Source organism: Tupaia chinensis, unplaced genomic scaffold (genome assembly GCF_000334495.1).
Source record: "Tupaia chinensis unplaced genomic scaffold, TupChi_1.0 Scaffold000099_1, whole genome shotgun sequence".
Classification (NCBI taxonomy): Eukaryota; Metazoa; Chordata; class Mammalia; order Scandentia; family Tupaiidae; genus Tupaia; species Tupaia belangeri.
The window spans coordinates 553634-571118 of NW_006159563.1; the positions used below are offsets into that span (position 1 = coordinate 553634).

General features: G+C 35.8%; 1 protein-coding gene across 1 annotated transcript in view; it reads left to right on the plus strand.

Moving 5' to 3' along the window:
- The window catches only part of EDIL3 (EGF like and discoidin domains 3), a 496837-nt gene that overhangs the window by 451186 nt on the left and 28166 nt on the right, over positions 1-17485 (plus strand). The window lies entirely within an intron of this gene.

Here is a 17485-nt window from a genome sequence, read left to right on the forward strand (position 1 = left end):
GTATCTCTCACACACACTGTGTGTCTGTGTGTGTGTGTGTGTGTGTGTGTGTGTGTGTGTGTGTGTTTGCATGCCCAAAATCCCAAGAAAAGGGTGAAGAGAAAGGATTGCTCATGACCATTCCTGTTGGGGACTGATTTCTCATATTCTCTCTCTCTGTCTCTCTGTCTTCTCCAGTGAGCACACATGCCCTATAGCAAAACTCCTAAAGAAAAAAGAGATAAAGAAAAGAAACCCTGAATTGACCCAAGACATTAAAAACATTAAACAAGACTTTACAGTTTTCAAAAAATATATACTTTCTGCATTACATAAAACCTCATTTTACAGCTTTCAAAAAACACATACTTTTTACATTATACCCGCCAGTCCACAGAAGACAAAGGGAAAAATCTTCTCAAATTCTTTTATGGAATCATGGTTTTCTGGCACCAAAATTGGACAAAGAAAGTACCAGAAAAGAAAATGATTGGGAATCTCATTTTCCAACATTGATAGAGAAATTGTAAATAGAGTATTGGTAAACAGAATCATGGAAGCTTACATATCATTTCAAAGTTAAATACAATATCAAAGTTTAATGTAATTAGTAATGAAGAACTCCCCTAGAAATGCAAAGAATGTTTAAACTTTAAAGAGTCTACTAATTGTAATGGCCATCTTAGGAAATTGAAGCTGAAGTTTGTAGATATGTAGATGCTGGTAGTATAAATTGATTAAAAATTTTTTGGTAAATTATCAATTCGTACCTTGTGAAATTAAACATTTACTGGCTCTCGAGTCAGAAAATTCCACTCCTAGATATATAATCAAGAAAAAAAAGGGAGTATCTACACCAAAATATAAGTGCAAGTATCTTCCTTGTACTGATTTTAAAAGCCAAAAAGCAGAAATGTAATAGGCAAAGGATAAATATATTGTCATATATGTGTATATGGGATGTTAGGTAGCAGTAAAAGTAAATTAACTTTATAACTATAAGCAAATCTATGAAGATGAATCTTATTAAAATAATATTGATTTAACGAAGCAATTCCTAGAAGATTCTTGTATGACAAACTTTTTAACAATTTATAAAACAACTTAAAATTAAATATCATAATTTAGGGGAATATTTATATCTGACCAAAAACTATATGTTAAAAAGTACGGAAACAACACATAATGTAAGGTTAAGTTGCCTTGGTTGTGAAAAACAGGATACGGTAGAAGATGTACACACAGGAAGCAATAATGTTATAGTCCTTGGGTTGCTTGGATGATGGTTTTGTGACTTTCATTACATACTAATTCGTTAACTAATTAAAAGAAACTTGCATGATTATCTCAATATAGACAGACATAATTGATATAATTCAACATCTATTCACAATTTATAATTTTTATAGCAAATACATAATAGAAGGGAAAGTTCTTAATCTAATAAATTACATCTACAAATAAGCAATGTTAAAAGAAGTCTTAGTGCAGAAATGCTAGACATAGTTCTTAATATCTTGGTTTTATTTTTTGACTACTTTTTTAGAGGTTTTTGCCTTAGGGCAAATGTGCTCACGAGAGAGAGAGAGAGAGAGAGAGAGAGAGAGAGAGAAAGAGACCAACAAAGTGAGAGGGAAAGTGAGAAATCACCCCCCTTTGGGAGACTTTGAGGAATCGTTTGTGTTGGATCTATAGTGATTCTGTTTAACATACAAATGTGAAAGCTTATATTCTGATTCCTAAGTGAGTAGATAGTTCAGCACTTTGTAAAATGTACCAGATTTCCCATGATGAGAAGACATGTCAAAGTAATCTTTTTAGGTACAAGCCAGAAGTTCAAGAGACAAATCTTGTGAGTTGTTTATGAAGATGAATGGGTTTTTATTTCTGTTTTTGTTTTTATGCTTCCTTGCTGATTGGTTCTATTGTTAAATAATTTTCTGAAATTTTACTTCTAGGGCCGTACTACCTAACAATTTTTACATGATTCTTCATTTCTTTAAATCAGTGTTTGAAATACCTTTTGATTTTAGAATTATTTACACTTATATCAAATAAAAAAAGAATTGAACTTCCATTTTCTGTTTATTCACTTCTGATTTTTTTTTCAAGTTCTATTTATGATGTCAGTAGATTTGAGCTACCAGCTTCAGATGAGATATCAAAGACAGTTCTATCAAAGATGTTCAAGCAATATGGATGTGGTCTATGTAATTCTTTAAGCCTACAAGTGAGCCCTCAGTAAAGTGAGCTACAACTTGAGGAATTTTTAAATTCTTGAATATATATGCAAAAAAATTAAATAGGTTCACTATAATGAGTTTGTTTCAAGTGATTTATTAATTGCACTTCTAACTTAAGAAAGACTGCTTTACAAGCTATTTTATAGTAATAGAAAATATAGTGCATGAATAGTTTTAAAGAATGTGATTGCTTTTAAAAAATATGAGATTGGAACTGACTGCACAAAGAAATTAGCCCTGTGTAAGTCCTGAGATGATCATCTATATGTCTTTTAAATATAGTGTCTCTTATCAAGAAAAAGGATAGTATGAGCATTTTATTGTTCACATGTGGTCAAAGACATATTTCATAAACATTGTATATTTCATATTCAAGCCAGAACATTCTGTCAGCCATTTTTGAGTTTCATCATAACTCTATCCAGGCCACGTTATACTGTAGGCTTTCTTAATTAAATTATGTTCATTAGATTGTATTGAGATTTTATTATTATCTAGCACCTGGATTTATAGTTTACTGTTTATTAAGCTCAAGGATTTTGGACACTATATTGAAGAGAATAAATAGGAGCTAGATCTTGACACCTAAAAGAGAAACTTGATGAGAGTGGCATTGCAAGCATCTGACAGCTGCTCCTTATTTCCACTGGGAACAAAACAAATGGAATTCTGTGATAATAATAGAAGAATCTAGATAAGATTTTATATATATCTGTGTGTATCTATATATATGACCCATAATTAAATTGATGTAAATATAAATAGATAAAACATGTTGATTTTATAGATATTCAATGAGAAAATTTATAACCGTGGCTTTTAACGAGGCTCTCAAAGGTCACAGTTATAATTTGTGGTGACTGAAAAGCTGAGGGACTATAGATAGACCTGCAAGATCCGTTGGCACGTGGTTGTCCTTAAACAAATGCAGTGCTGACAGTGTTTCTGCTGATTATGCATCTGAATGACAATACATTGTATTTCTAAGATTCATACGATATGTATATTCTGTCCTTTGGACAAAAGTTGTTTTTTTAAAAAATCATATTTTAGGGCAGTCTACTTTCTGTGTCAATGGCTTTTAACCCTGTAATCCGCAGGGTTCTAATCCTGCTGGGTCATCGCACTCTCTTCTTTCTAATCTCTTCAGAGTTCTGTGCAGACCTGGCTATTTCTGGACCATTGACCTCAATGGTACATTTTCCCAAAATGCAATTTGAAGCATTTACCTTTTGCCTGATTCTTAAGAGGTCATGTCCCTCTCTAGTTCCTTTGATAAGGCCAATGGAAAAAAGTTACTTCTAGGTTTCTTTGCATTGTTATTGTTTAGTCTAACAAAATGAAAAAATAAAAATGAATCAATTCATAAAGCATACCCATATCCAGTTAAGACTGAAAAATCTAGAATTAAGTCTTGCATGTTCTTTTTCTAAAGGATTATTTGTTTTACTTATTATTATTACTATTATTGTTATTATTAAGTTTGCTATAGGGCACATGTGCTCACCAGAGAAAGACAGAAAGAGAGAGAGTGAAAGTGAGAAAGCAAGCTGCCAAGTCCAAGACTTGAACTGTAGTTGGCCAATGTCTTCACCACACCACCTGCTGGCCCCCAAGACTTTCATGTTCAAATGAAACAAAACAATGTACTAAGACCCTATTGATAATTTACAAATTATGGGCATGGCTTCGTTTTACATCAACAACGCACAATTCCTCTGGCAAGCAGAGTACACTAAAATACATCTGTACATTCTGTCAACTTTCTCACCTTTCAAAGACCTCTTTTTTTTTTGGGGGGGAGGGTGTTTCTATAGGGTATGTGTGCTCACCAGAAAGAGAGAGAGAGACGGAGAGAGACAGAAAGAGAGAAATCGCCCCCTGGGGGGATGGCCACATCGCAATCCCTTCTCCTCCATTCTACACATACACACACCCTACGTGAGTTTAAACCACCAGGTTCAGGACTCAAACCGCAGTCAACTACATGGGAGTCCAGCAACATAGCCATTATGTCAACTGCTGGTCCCTCAAAGACCACTTGATGTTTAGGATATGTTCTAACAGTGTAAATTACTTCAAGAATGTTTTTTTTTTTTTCAGAGTTTTTATAATTTTTATTTAGTTGTCACAAAGCAAGATTTATATAATTATCCATATTGACACATGCATGTGTACATAGATGTTTTGTGTTCATAAATGTCAGTCTCTAAAATTTATAATTGTTATACAAAAAGCAGCAGCTTTGATACAAGTATATTCAGTAAAGTATTGTCAAAGATAAATGCAGGGCCAGCCAAAGGCATAGGTTAAGGCAGCTGGACCCCTTATGACCAGCTGTGAGGTTTAGGTCTCAGCCCTGATGCTTGAGAAACGCCCAGCACATGTGTGTGAGTGCCCAAAATTCTGAATGGAGGAAGAAATGAGGGAGGGGTACTTTTCCGCTTCCTCTCTTTCTGTCTCCAGTGAGTACATGCAAAAATTAAGAGGAAAAAAAGATATTTCAAACAGCTTTTAATAGATGTAAACCATCAGCCAAACTCTGGTTATTGAAGTGAGTATGAGTTTCATTGCCTGTTTGATCACTGAATCTCTAGGTTTCTAAAATGCGGATGCGATACTTATCCAGGTAACACTTCACTGATGTCAAAAAGACTGAATAGCAAATTATTTGAATTCCTGCTTAAGTTATATACTATTTTAAAATCACATGCAAGTCACTCACTGATAATTTCTTTGTTTTCTACTTCATTTGGGGTTTGGTTCTGTAATTGAAGTATCTGAATAATATTTATTGAATATCATTATGCTTTTCATTCTAAGACTTGTATTAAATCTTCATTAATCAATTAATAATGACCCTATCAATTATAGACTAATTCAGCTAGCTACCCCCCTCCCCAAATTTGTATTCAGGGAAAAAGTCGAAGTTCCTAGCCTTATCAATATCAACCTCGAAAGGCAAATAAAGGAGACACATTATTTCTGCTCCCCTGGGTGATCTTATTTTTGGTGAACTCAGCAGAAAATCATTCTCAATAACCCAGTCAGAAACATATAATTCTTTTCCCTGAGAGTTTTCAAAGTTTTACATTTTTCTTCAAATATGATATATTCTTTATGACATAGGATTTGGAGAAATTGGATAATAGCTACTTAGTTCATCTGTTTTAGTTACTTATAGTTATTTTCATTTTTTGAAATAATTCAAAAATAAAATTTATATAGAATATTACAAAGACAAGCTTATTTATAAAAGGGCAGAAAACAAGTTGTTCCCCTATATATATCATGATTTAAGTAAATTAATTCGATGACATTAGGTTCAGTCATTATATTATTGTTTTATTAACTCCTAATGTGTTCACAAATAAATTTAATAATGTGGGCTGTTTTTACCTTTTAAACGTCCTTGAGAGTGAATGAGGAGATCTTGATAGATGAACTTTTATTTAAGCCTATTTTTATGAGTAGTTTCAGTGAAGTCTGAGTTTTTAGAAATGCTTCCTGAGGACTGCATTTAAGAGGTGCTTCTGGGGCTGGTAAAGCAGACCTGATTTTACGTGTTCCTGTGTTGAGCGTATGAAGAAATCACTTTTGTCATTTCAACTCAGACAGTCTCTGAGTCATGGCTGCTGCAGCCTTTGGTTCCCTTCCCATTGTCCCTGAAGCGTGCACACGGACATGGGCTCTGGGATGCTCATCAGTAACTTTCTGGGCTCTAGGTAGTCTCCTGTAACTCCAGTGAGGAAACTCTGACATCTGATTCAGAATAATGGGGGGCAAAACCCGGTCCTTGTGCAAAAGCACAGTGCCCTTGAGGCCCAATGGTCACTTTGCTACAACCGGAAACTCCATGCTGTAGCCAGTGTTTTACCGGCCGATGCCCCATCACACTCACGTGCAGAGAGACTACAACTCCCAGCGTTATACATCTGACAGAGGTGACTAGAACACTGCTTAAGTATGAAATAGTTCATTCAGTACATGTTTAACAAAAACACTCCACATATGCCACGTTCATGATGAATGACACAGACCCGGTAACCCCAGAAATTATACATTTTGACCAGAGAAGATTGACAATAATATGAAAATAAGTAAATTATATAGTAGAGATATAAACAATTGGCAGTCCAACAATTCGAGAGAAATTTCCAGCAAATGAAAGATAATAGGATAGGAAGAGCAGTTAGCATCATGGCTATGTCACTGAACTCCCATATAGTCGACCATGGTTCGAGTCCCAGACCCAGTGGCTTAAACGCACACTGGGCACGTATTCGTGCATGCCCAAGATCCCAAGAGGAGAATGGAGGAGAAGGGATCGCAGCATGGCCATCCCCCCTGGGGGGTGATTTCTCACTTTCTATCTCTCTGTCTCTATCTTTCTGGTTGAGTGCACACACTCTATAGCAGAAACTTCTCAAAAAAAAAAAAAGAAAAGGAATAGGACGCTTTTGTTTTATTATCAAGGAAAGCAATTATCCTTCCTGTAGTCAGGGGAAAACAGCAAGAGTTGGTGAGACTCATTCTTTAGTCCAGCTGAACCGTACTGCTGGAATTCTGCTGTATGGAGGTTGGAGGGAGTATTGATTACTGAGGTCTGAGAGACTTCTTGCTACTGCCCAAGAGAGAGTGAGGGACAAAGGCGAGCCCAGATGACTGGAGTGTGACAAACACCAGGACCGTGCTCTCTCTTTTCAAATTAAGTAAAAGAGAATACGAAACAGTTTTTCTAAAGATATAAAGAAAAACTATAAATGTAGAATATTTTCTGCAAAATACAGATTTTTAGAATATATATATATATATGGATTCTTTTCTCATGAAATGATAGAAGAGTAATATAGAAGGTAAGATGAATACTGAGATGATGAGGGGGTTACTATATAAATAATGTATTTCAAGTAAATTTAAAAAGTAGTCCAAATTACATTACCAAAAATAAAGTCAATAATATTGAGGACAAAGTGGAGGATCTCTTTGAGAATGCAGAAGACAGAAGTTAAAAAAATTAAATAAGCAGTGAGAACATATTATAAGAAAACTAAGTAGATTCGGTATTTGGATCATCAGAATCCTAAACCAAGACACCAAAAGTTGCAGAAGGAGTACATTAACATATAAGGTCAGGGGGCCAGAGGTGCCATAGTGGTTAAGGCACTAGACTTCCATATGAACAACTGTAGTTCGAGTCCCCACCCGGTGGTTTAAAAATCATGCCAGATGCATATGTGTGCTTGCCTGAAATACAGAGAGGAGAATGGAGGACAAGGGATTGTGGCATGACCATCCCCTCTTGCAGATGATTCCCCATTTCCCCTCTCACTGTCTCCTCTCTCTGGCAAGCACTTGCACCCTATGGAAAAATAAATAAAATAAAATAACATAAAATAAAATAAAGTAAAATAAAATAAAATAAGGCCAGGAGGCCTTTTGAGCACATCTCCTTCATACAGAAAATAATCTCCAGCTTGGCTAAACCCACGCTATTCTACTGAAAGGCAATAAAGGAGATCCTCAACAACATATATCCCAGTGGATGATGATGAATAGTATTAATTTCAAAAATAAAAAGTAAACCTTCTAAGAGTCAGCTAGATGGGGGGAAAACAGAGAAGAAATAGACAGTTCAAAAATAGTGTTGAAGGAATTGCATTCTTTTTAAAAATGTAATATGATCCTATGTCACATCATATATGTACATAAAACCAAGATTGTTCAGATATTAAAAAGAAAGAATGAAAGACAACTTGAAAGAAAAATTTAGAGAAAATGATAAGAAAACTCATAAATGATTTTTAATTGATCTAATTAAAAAGAAAGTCTTTTTAGTCAAAAAATACAATCACAAAGGAAATTATTGAAAGGTTTAAGTATAGGAAAATTAAAAATTTTGTCTTACAAACAAAATGATGTAATAAATTAGGAAAAATAATGCAAATATAACAGAATCCACATACTGATACTATACAAATTATTCTTAAAAATCAAGAGGAAAGTCTCTAAACCAGTGTGTAATAGATGAAAGAAATTAAAGAGATTATTTACGTATTATTAATGACAATGAACAATTAAGAAATACCAAATTTTGGGCCAACAGGTGACATAGTGATTAAGGTGCTGGACACCCACAAGATCAATGGCAGTTAAAGTTCTAGACCTGGTGACTTGAAAATTACACACTACGTATGTGTGTGCATGCTCAAAAATTTCAGGAGAAGAGAGGAGGAGGAGAAGGAATTGTGGTGTAGCCATCCTTTCTGGGGAATGATTTCTTTCCTTCATGCTGTCTCACTCTGTCTCTCTCCGGTGAACACATGTGCCCTGTAGCACACACACACACAATTAAATTAAATTAAAAGGAAGAAGAAGAAATGGCAAATTCAGTGCCACTTAGTCTAATTATATACATTAAGTGTGAAAGTGCCACTTTTCAAATTGTCAAAATGTAAAATTTTATAAAAACATAGGATTAATGATTATTAAATTAATTATTAAAGAAAGAATTTTTATATACTACAGAAGGAAATGTGTAATCTTCATTGAAAACAAATGAAACTAGGTGTATTACTTTTCAAATGGTAGGTTCTTGTACCAATGAGAGAAGATATATATATATACACATATACACACACCTGATGATAAAAAAATTGCAAACAAATTAAATGAACATCTGTAAAAAATTGGTCAAATTTTATATACATTCATTCACCCACAATAGGAAATATTATATAGCCCATACAGACAATTATTATTATGTAAAAAATATCCACAGTAAGTGAAAAAATACAAATTACAATACTACTTGTTTACTGTAAACCAATGTTATGAAGAATTATATATTAGTAAATATCTGAAAATAGGAATATAAAAATGCTAGCTAGAATTAACTCTGGGTAGGACAATGGAATTACAGTTATTTTGAGTAGCATTTCTTATATCCCTTTGTACAACTGAAATTTTCATAATGTTTGTATGACTTTTATATTTAGAACAATCTTATTTTAAGATTTTAAAATACATTTTTTTGGTCAAATACCTTCATTCTTTGAATTTATCCTATGGGAAGAAAGAGCTATATGGCAAGAACAAAGGAAAAAATAAAAGAAACAGAAAAACAGAATTCTAAGCTATTATTGATTTTAATGAAAAATTAAGCTTGCAGCGGAAATAAATGTTTTACAGTAAGTGGACACCTGGAGAGTCCTTAAAATGACTTATTAGTAAAAAACATCTTAAAAGTAGTTTAATGATAAAAGAGTTACTACTGAGGTATTAAGACAGAGTAAACTAATTCCCTGCAAATATGATTGTATCAAGCCTATTTTTCAAATGCCAAGAATAACAAATTTTTCTAAAAAACAAATTCAAGAGGGGAGAAGCACAATTATATCTTTATATCTACTGGTGAAAGTTATTTTCAAAGATTTTTTTGTATTTCTGGGAACCAGCAGTTAGCATAATGGCTATGTTGCTGGACTCCCACGTAGTTGACCACGGTTCGCGTCCCAGACCCAGTGGCTTAAAACTCACGCTGGGCGCATGTGCATGCGTGCCCAAGATCCCGAGAGGAGAATGGAGGAGAAGGGATTGTGGTGTGACCATCCCCCCTAGGGGGTGATTTCTTGCTTTCTGTCTCTATGTCTCTCTCTGTCTGTCTGGAGAGCACACGTGCCATATAGTGAAAAACCTCTCAAAAAAAAAAAAGATTTTTTGTATTTCTGTATTTTCTACATTGCATGTATTATGTTCATAATGAAAAATATTACTAAAACAAAAAATCTTAAGTATAATATATGCAATAATATATTCATGGTTATGCTACCTCCAACTCTCAGTAAAAACATGCAGTTGAGGGACCAGCAGTTGGTGTAATGGCTATGTCGCTGGACTCCCATGTAGTTGACCGCAGTTTGAGTCCCGGACCCGGTGGCTTAAACTCACGCCGGGTGCGTGTGCGTGCGTGCCCAAGATCTCGAAAGGAGAATGGAGGAGAAGGGATTGCGGCATTGCCATCCCCCCTGGGGGGTGATTTCTTACTTTCTGTCTCTCTGTCTCTCTCTGTCTGGTGAGCACATGTGCCCTATAGCAAAAACCTCTACAAAAGAAGAAAAAAAAAAAACATGCAGTTGAACTGCTTACATGTGTCTAAGTTCTTTTCAGGAGTTAATTGCCACGAGCCGACAGCAGTCATGGGTGCAGTTCAGGCTGACATATGGCATTGTTCATGCGGTAATTGTAGATAATGGTTCAGTGCTATGGAATTCTCTCAGTTTTGAATCCAGGGCAGATGATGTCTGGATATTTGGAATGTTTACAACATGCCAGGTGTCCTACAAAACACATTGCTCAGTGATCACCTGAGCTTAGAAAGCTTGTTTATGTTAAAATCCATGTGTTTGTACATGGCTTTACCTATAAAAAGCACACCATAAAACACCAAGAAAGCAGAAAACTCCCTCTGTCCTACAAAAGCTTATATTTTTGGTATGACTTTTGGGTTTTTAGAATATTTTATGCTATAAAATATGGAAAAAAGAAATCGCTATTTTAAGTATTTTTAAATAGTGTTAGAAATTAAACCAGGCTTTAGTAAAGGGAAGAATACACCAGTGAGTGTAAACGCCTAAATTATCCAGACTTCTTAGTATTTCAAAGTTTTTGAACCTTAGAACTATGAGGTCAAATCAGATTCAGAGGTTGAATTAGATTTCATAATAAGTTGATCACATTAACTAGTTGGCCAGCAAATATGGAATAAAAATGTAGCCATCATCTGATAACCAGCCAACTTGTTCAGATACCAAGAACAACTAATTGTATGCCTTAAGTGTAACTGAAACTATTTCACTTGTTTGATGTGATCTTAAGGTAAAACCATTTTTATTGAAACTACAATGTTATCGAAATATTTTGCCTATAAATCAGTTTCCAAATATGAGATAATTATCTTAACTTCAGTGTTACTTCCACTTAATAAGTTTGTTTTACAAAACTCTATGAAATTATAAAAGGTTGAATACAAAATGAACGCCATGATGGCAAAAACTAGATTTTTGTAGACACAGCAGTTGTGCATTTCCATGATAAATCTTTGGGATCTTTTTCTGTTCTTTTTTTGCATACCTATTTATCTGTATTACTTTTGATTTTTCTTAGTCCTTCAAGAATGTCTCCATGAAAATCAAGTTACTATTCTAGGGTGCCCTTGCTAGTTCCAGGGAGCCATCCTCAGGGTGCAATGCAAATGTCTCACATGTAGTTTATTTTGACCTCTCTCAAACAAATGCTTTCAGACTTCGCCATTTGTCTAACTTAGACACATCTAAAAATATTATGCTTTGCTAAAACATGACAGGAAGTTTCATACAAAAATAATGTGTGTTCCTCCGTAACTATCATGTAATACTTTTTTTTTTTTTATCATTTAGCCTCTGTTCATAAGTATCACCCTTTTTGTCTTCACTCATTGTATTTAAAGTACAGTAAATCACTTCATCTGATTTGGAGTCCAATTTTCTCTTTTAGTATTATTTTAGAGTCATTTCCCTGTTGCAATAAAATAAATATTTACATAGGGTTGCATAATAACACATACATTTTTTGCATTCGTTTTTAGTTAATCATTTCACTAAAAGATGGAATTTCAGTTGTTTCAGGTTTTCTCTACTTTAAGGTGAAGTGACAATCTTTGTACATATCCTGAGGTGATCAGAATATATTATGATTCAGAAGTTGCTTCCAGAATAATCCAGTAAACTCATTTTTTTGTTTGTTTTATAGCCTTCTAACAAGGTACTCTGAGACTAATTTTAGATTCTTCCCTCACCTATATTTCATTTTATGGTTATCAAAATCTTCTATGGCACTTAGCTATATTTTATATATAGCACTCAATGCATATTAATCCATCTTACCCTTATAAAATCATATGAGGATTATTATCTTAAATTTTCAGATAAGGACACTGAGAGACAGAGGTAAAGTAGCTTGCTCAAGGACGGAGGGCCAGTTCAGGAACCCGGCCATCCAGCTCTACTGGGCGGGTTGATTATTACACACAAACTCCAGAATCTTGGAGAGAATTTTTAACTAATTGCCCTTCCTAATAAAATTTGGTTAATACAATGGTGACACTGTTTTCTTGACCAGTAATGTTATCTCACATAAATAAAATAAAATAAAATAAAATAAAATAAACCAATAGTGGACGGCAGCTGGCAAGTTCTGCTGTGATGTGTAGTGACATCCATAGTCATGGGTTGGCCCTTGTCCATAGAACATATTTAGGAAGTAATTCCGGCTCAATGCAGCAGAATGGTTATTGAGGATTTGTTACAGGTAGGGCACGTTTAATACCAGTGATCTTTAAAAGTTCATGGAAATGGAATTAAACTACAAATTTAGGGCCAGCTCATGGCATGGTGGATCCCACAGGGCCAACTGCATGATTTGATTCTCAGACTTGGTGACTTGAGAAGTATGTTAGGTGCATGTGCATGGTGCCCAAAATCTCAAAAAGAGGCAGACATGGAGGAGAAAGGGTACAGTGTGACCGTGACTGAGTGCTTTGTCCCTTTCTCTCTCTCTCTTTTTCATGCTCTCTGTTTCTCTCCAGTTAGTGCATGCATACTCTAGGGGGGGAAAATTAATTAAAAAAATAATAATTTTGGTACACAAGTTTTTGAAATGCTTGCACTTTTTTCATGATATGCATTTCCTTGAACTTTCTGAATCTAGGGGGGAAAAAATTAATTAAAAAAAATAAAATAATTTTGGTACACAAGTTTTTGAAATGCTTGCACTTTTTTCATGATATGCATTTCCTTGAACTTTCTGAATACCCTGCATATAGTCCACCTGTTAGCCAACTTAATGCCGTAAATAACCTACTTTATTTTAGCCAAATCTTGGGAGGTGAGGATGTAAAACAGTAGAAGGTATTTTGTCCAATATGTTGGCAGTTCAACTTTAACCCAGATGACCCAAGAGCAGAATGGTCCTAGGCAAGGAGTAAACCTTAAGTCCTGAGGCAATGGATTTTTCTGGGATCATTCTGCATCCTCGGATTACAGGGTCTTGTCTCCGAGTGAGTTCTGTGCATGCCCTATTTCGGCAACCTTGTGTTAAGTGTGATTTGCTGATTATTTTTATACCAAAAGGAGGTTTGCCTAGCCTGGTATTCTAAGTTTAATGTAGCAAATTTTAGGATAAAATCCATCTTGAAACAGATTGCTGACTATTTAAGTAGAGAAGCTGGCTTAACTGAAATAAAAAGGAATAACATTTCTAGATCAAAAAAAAAAAAATGTTGGAGAAGAGGAGCAGTTAGAGTGGGAGAAAAATATATCTGTTGGAAAGAGCCAAGACATACAACTTGAGAAAACAACTACACCCAGCAGGAAACCCAGCTGACTTGAAGAAATGCCATACAAATAGGGATGCCAGAGGACGGACTGCTGTGTGTCTTCCTACCTAAGGACTCACAAAAGTGTAGGGCCTGAAACGTTCAGTCCTAGAGGTGTTCGAGTCCTTAGTGACACTGTCTGGCGTCCTGTGTATTCACAGCCTGGAATGGCAACACAGTTACTGAGTCTGTAAGATTTATTTTATTTTATTTTATTTTATTTTATTTTATCATTTACTGAGTGTCAGCAATGTTAAAACTTTAAAGAACAGCAGTATTGCCCACTTGTCTCTGCGCAATTAGATTTCAGTTTAGGACAATAAAACCAATCTATAATTTTAAGCTCAGACAGGCAAAGAACAGGAAATTCATGATGAAATTCGGGGCTCTTCTTTTTTTCTTTTTTTAGAGAGAATTTTGCTATTTGGCACATGTGATTGTTGGAGACGCAGAGAAACAGAAAGGCAGAAATCACCACCCCCTGCACCGGGGAAGAGGGGGTGAGGATGGCTGTGCTGCAATCCCTTCTCCTCCATTCTTCTCTCTGGATCTTGGGCATGCACACACAGGCTCCCAGCATGAGTTTTAAGCCACTGGGCCTGGGATTCAAACTTCCATTGACTACGTGGGATTCCAGCAATGTAACCATTACACCATCTGCTGGTCTCAGAGGGCTCTTATAATACTGTAAATCCAGGATTGTTTTTGCTCGGCTTAGACTCATTTTTTTGTTTGATGGGCATTGTGATTCTCTAGAAATCTATTAAATGGTCACAGAAAAGAAGAAAAAAAAAGGCATTGAGTGAAAATGTGACCCATTGGGGCCAGAAGATGGTGTAGTGGTTACTTCGCTGGGCTTCTACTTGGCCAACAGTGGTTTCAGTCCCAAACCTGGTGGCTTCAAAATCATGCTGGGCATTTGTGCATGCATGCCAGAGATCCTGGGAGAAGAATGGAGGAGAAGTGATTGTGGCATAGCCATTCCTCCCCAGGGGTGGCGTTTTCTCACTTTGCCTCTCACTGTCTCTGTCTCTCTTTCTCTGGAAAGCATACATGCCCTATGGCAAAAACCTCTTAAAAAATGTGATCCATTAATTTAAGAACCTGTATGTATGGTAGACCTCTGAATCAGAAATCAGGCTTTTCTAATTGATCATTATACAATGTATACATGTATCAGAATTTCACCCTGTATCCCATACATATGTACAAGTATTATATGTCAATTAAAAATTTAAAAAACGAAAATGAAAGACATAGATTTGAATCCGAGATCCTCTTTAATTCATTGTTGATCTTTGATCACGCATCACGTTATACGACCTCTCCAGAGGACTGTTCTCTGTAGCGTGGCATTGATAGCCTAGCTCGGGTGTTTTAGAGGGTTCAATGGAAACATACAAGAAAATGCATAATGTCATTTGACCACCATTTCTGTCCCAGGTAATTTTGCCATTCCTCATTGCTGCTTGAGATGAGATACTTTAAATGATATAATAGTGTTTGGAAAAAACCTTCTGAAGTACTCCCACAAACAATGAAGATGATGCTTTGTCTTAATTTGTTCTCCAACTTTGGCCCAAGTCTTTAATGCATGTTTCAAAAAGTCAGGGGAAAAAGCCTGTATGAACTAAATACATGTCTACATGTATATAGCTGTGTATATATATATATATACCTATGTCTGTACACAGATAAACACACACACACACACACATATCTTCACATTCAAAGTGGTTTTCATATCTTTATTGTTGGACATCTGTGTCACTAAAAATGGTTTTATTCTATACATTCCCTCCAGCCCTCTCTTCTCAGTCATGGCCTACGTCTGACCCATGACTGTCTATTTGTGGCTAGCTTACATTTCACATGATGGAGATCCTGAAATAGAAAAAAATAAAAATAAAAAAAAGGACATAGTAGTTGAAAGCACTAAGGTCATCCTTAGGATTATGGCAGTTAAAGGTAATATTAAAAATGTAGCAAGACAGTGACAGGAAATAGTTGGAAGTAGACGACTCTTGTAGAACGGAAGTTGTAGATCAAGAAATATAAATAAAATAAAAGGTAACGATCTCACAGGAGTTATTCTTGTGGAAAACAAAGTTTCTGAAATCTTTTAAAAGTTGGGACCAGCAGTTAGTGTAATGGCTATGTCGCTGGACTCCCATGTAGTCAACCGCGGTTCAAGTCCTGTACCCAGGGGCTTAAACTCACGCTGTGCGTGTGCGTGTGTGTCCAAGATCCCTAGAGGCGAGTAGAGGAGAAGGAATTGTGGCATGGCCATCCCCCCAGGGAGTGATTTCTCACTTTCTGTCTCTCTGTCTCTGTCTTCCTGGCGAGTGCATGTGCCCTAGAGCAAAAACCTCTCCAAAAAAAATTAAAAAGTAATATTACAAGATTAATAAAAAATGCAGAAGTGAATTAGAAAATGAAGGACAATATTGAACTCTTCTACTATTCTTTATTACGCATTCTTCTTTGATAAAAATCATTCCTATTTTTCACGTTTCAATTACATTTGATGATTTTGGTGTTTACTGAAATACTATAGTTTGCAGAAAATAGCACAGTATAAGCACTGATCCCTCAAATTGTAAACACGTATTCTTTTTTTTTTAAGAGATATTTTTTTCTATAGGGCACATGTGCTCACTGGAGAGATGTGGACAGACAGACAGAAAGTGAGAAATCACCTCCTGCAGGCATGGCCGTACTGCAATCCCTTCTCCTCCATTATCCTCTTGGGATTTGGGGCATGTATGTACACCTGCCTTGCGTGAGTTTTAAGTTACCAGATCAGGGACTTGAATCACAGTCAACTATGTGGGAGTCCAGTGGCATAACCATCATGCCATATACTGGTTTCATAAGTGCATATTCTTAATCCTCCTTTGTTTTTAAGTTTTTTTAAATTTTTCTTTCTTTCATGAAAGAGGCAAAGAGAAAGAGAAAGACATCCCCAACAGGGTCTTCATGCCACAATCTACTTCCAGTCTTCATCTTCCCAGATCACAGGCACACGTGCGTGTGTTCAGAGCAACCAGGGAGGCTCCAGGACACAAACCCAGGACCTGCCCTTGCTAGTCCAGTCATGTTATTGCTGAGCCAACATCTAGAAAGCCCTATTCATTTTCAAAGAACACTTGGCTTTCTACTCAACCTTTTTGGGCTGTAATTTTTCAAAAGGGAATTTTAATTGAACAGTGATTACACTTTCTCAAATAAGTTGATTAACATTGATAGAAACAGTATCAACTTTTTAATTAATGTTTAATTATGGAACATCTAACACCATTTTTGTTCCTGATGTGTAAACAACTATGGTTTTATTCTTCCTCTTATTGTTGAGTTGAAGTCAATCAATTGAATGGTAAGCATCCGCCCTAGGAGATAAACATCAGTGTCAAAAAGATCAGCGCTTCTTGTCCTGTTCTACCTCCGCTACACAAAAACTGCAAAAAGACACTAATCAATTTAACATAAAATTAGTGTGTGGACTGAAGTGACCACATTTCATTTTTAAATGGTCAAAATGGTTTGTCAAAGACTCTTGGACTACATTTCCCAGTGCCAAGTCAAAATTGCAAGCTAAGGGTAGACTGAGTCAAAATAAAATAATTAGGTAGAGTTTGGTTTTTAGCATATCTATTTTTTTTTTTTTGGCTATAGGGCGCATGCGCTCCAGACAGACAGACAGACAGAGACAGACAGAAAGAGAGAAATCACCCCCCCAAGGGGGATGGCCATGCCGCAATCCCTTCTCCTCCATTCTCCTCTTGGGATTTTGGGCATGCATGCACATGCGCCTGGTGTGAGTTTAAGCCACCGGGTCCGGGATTCAAAC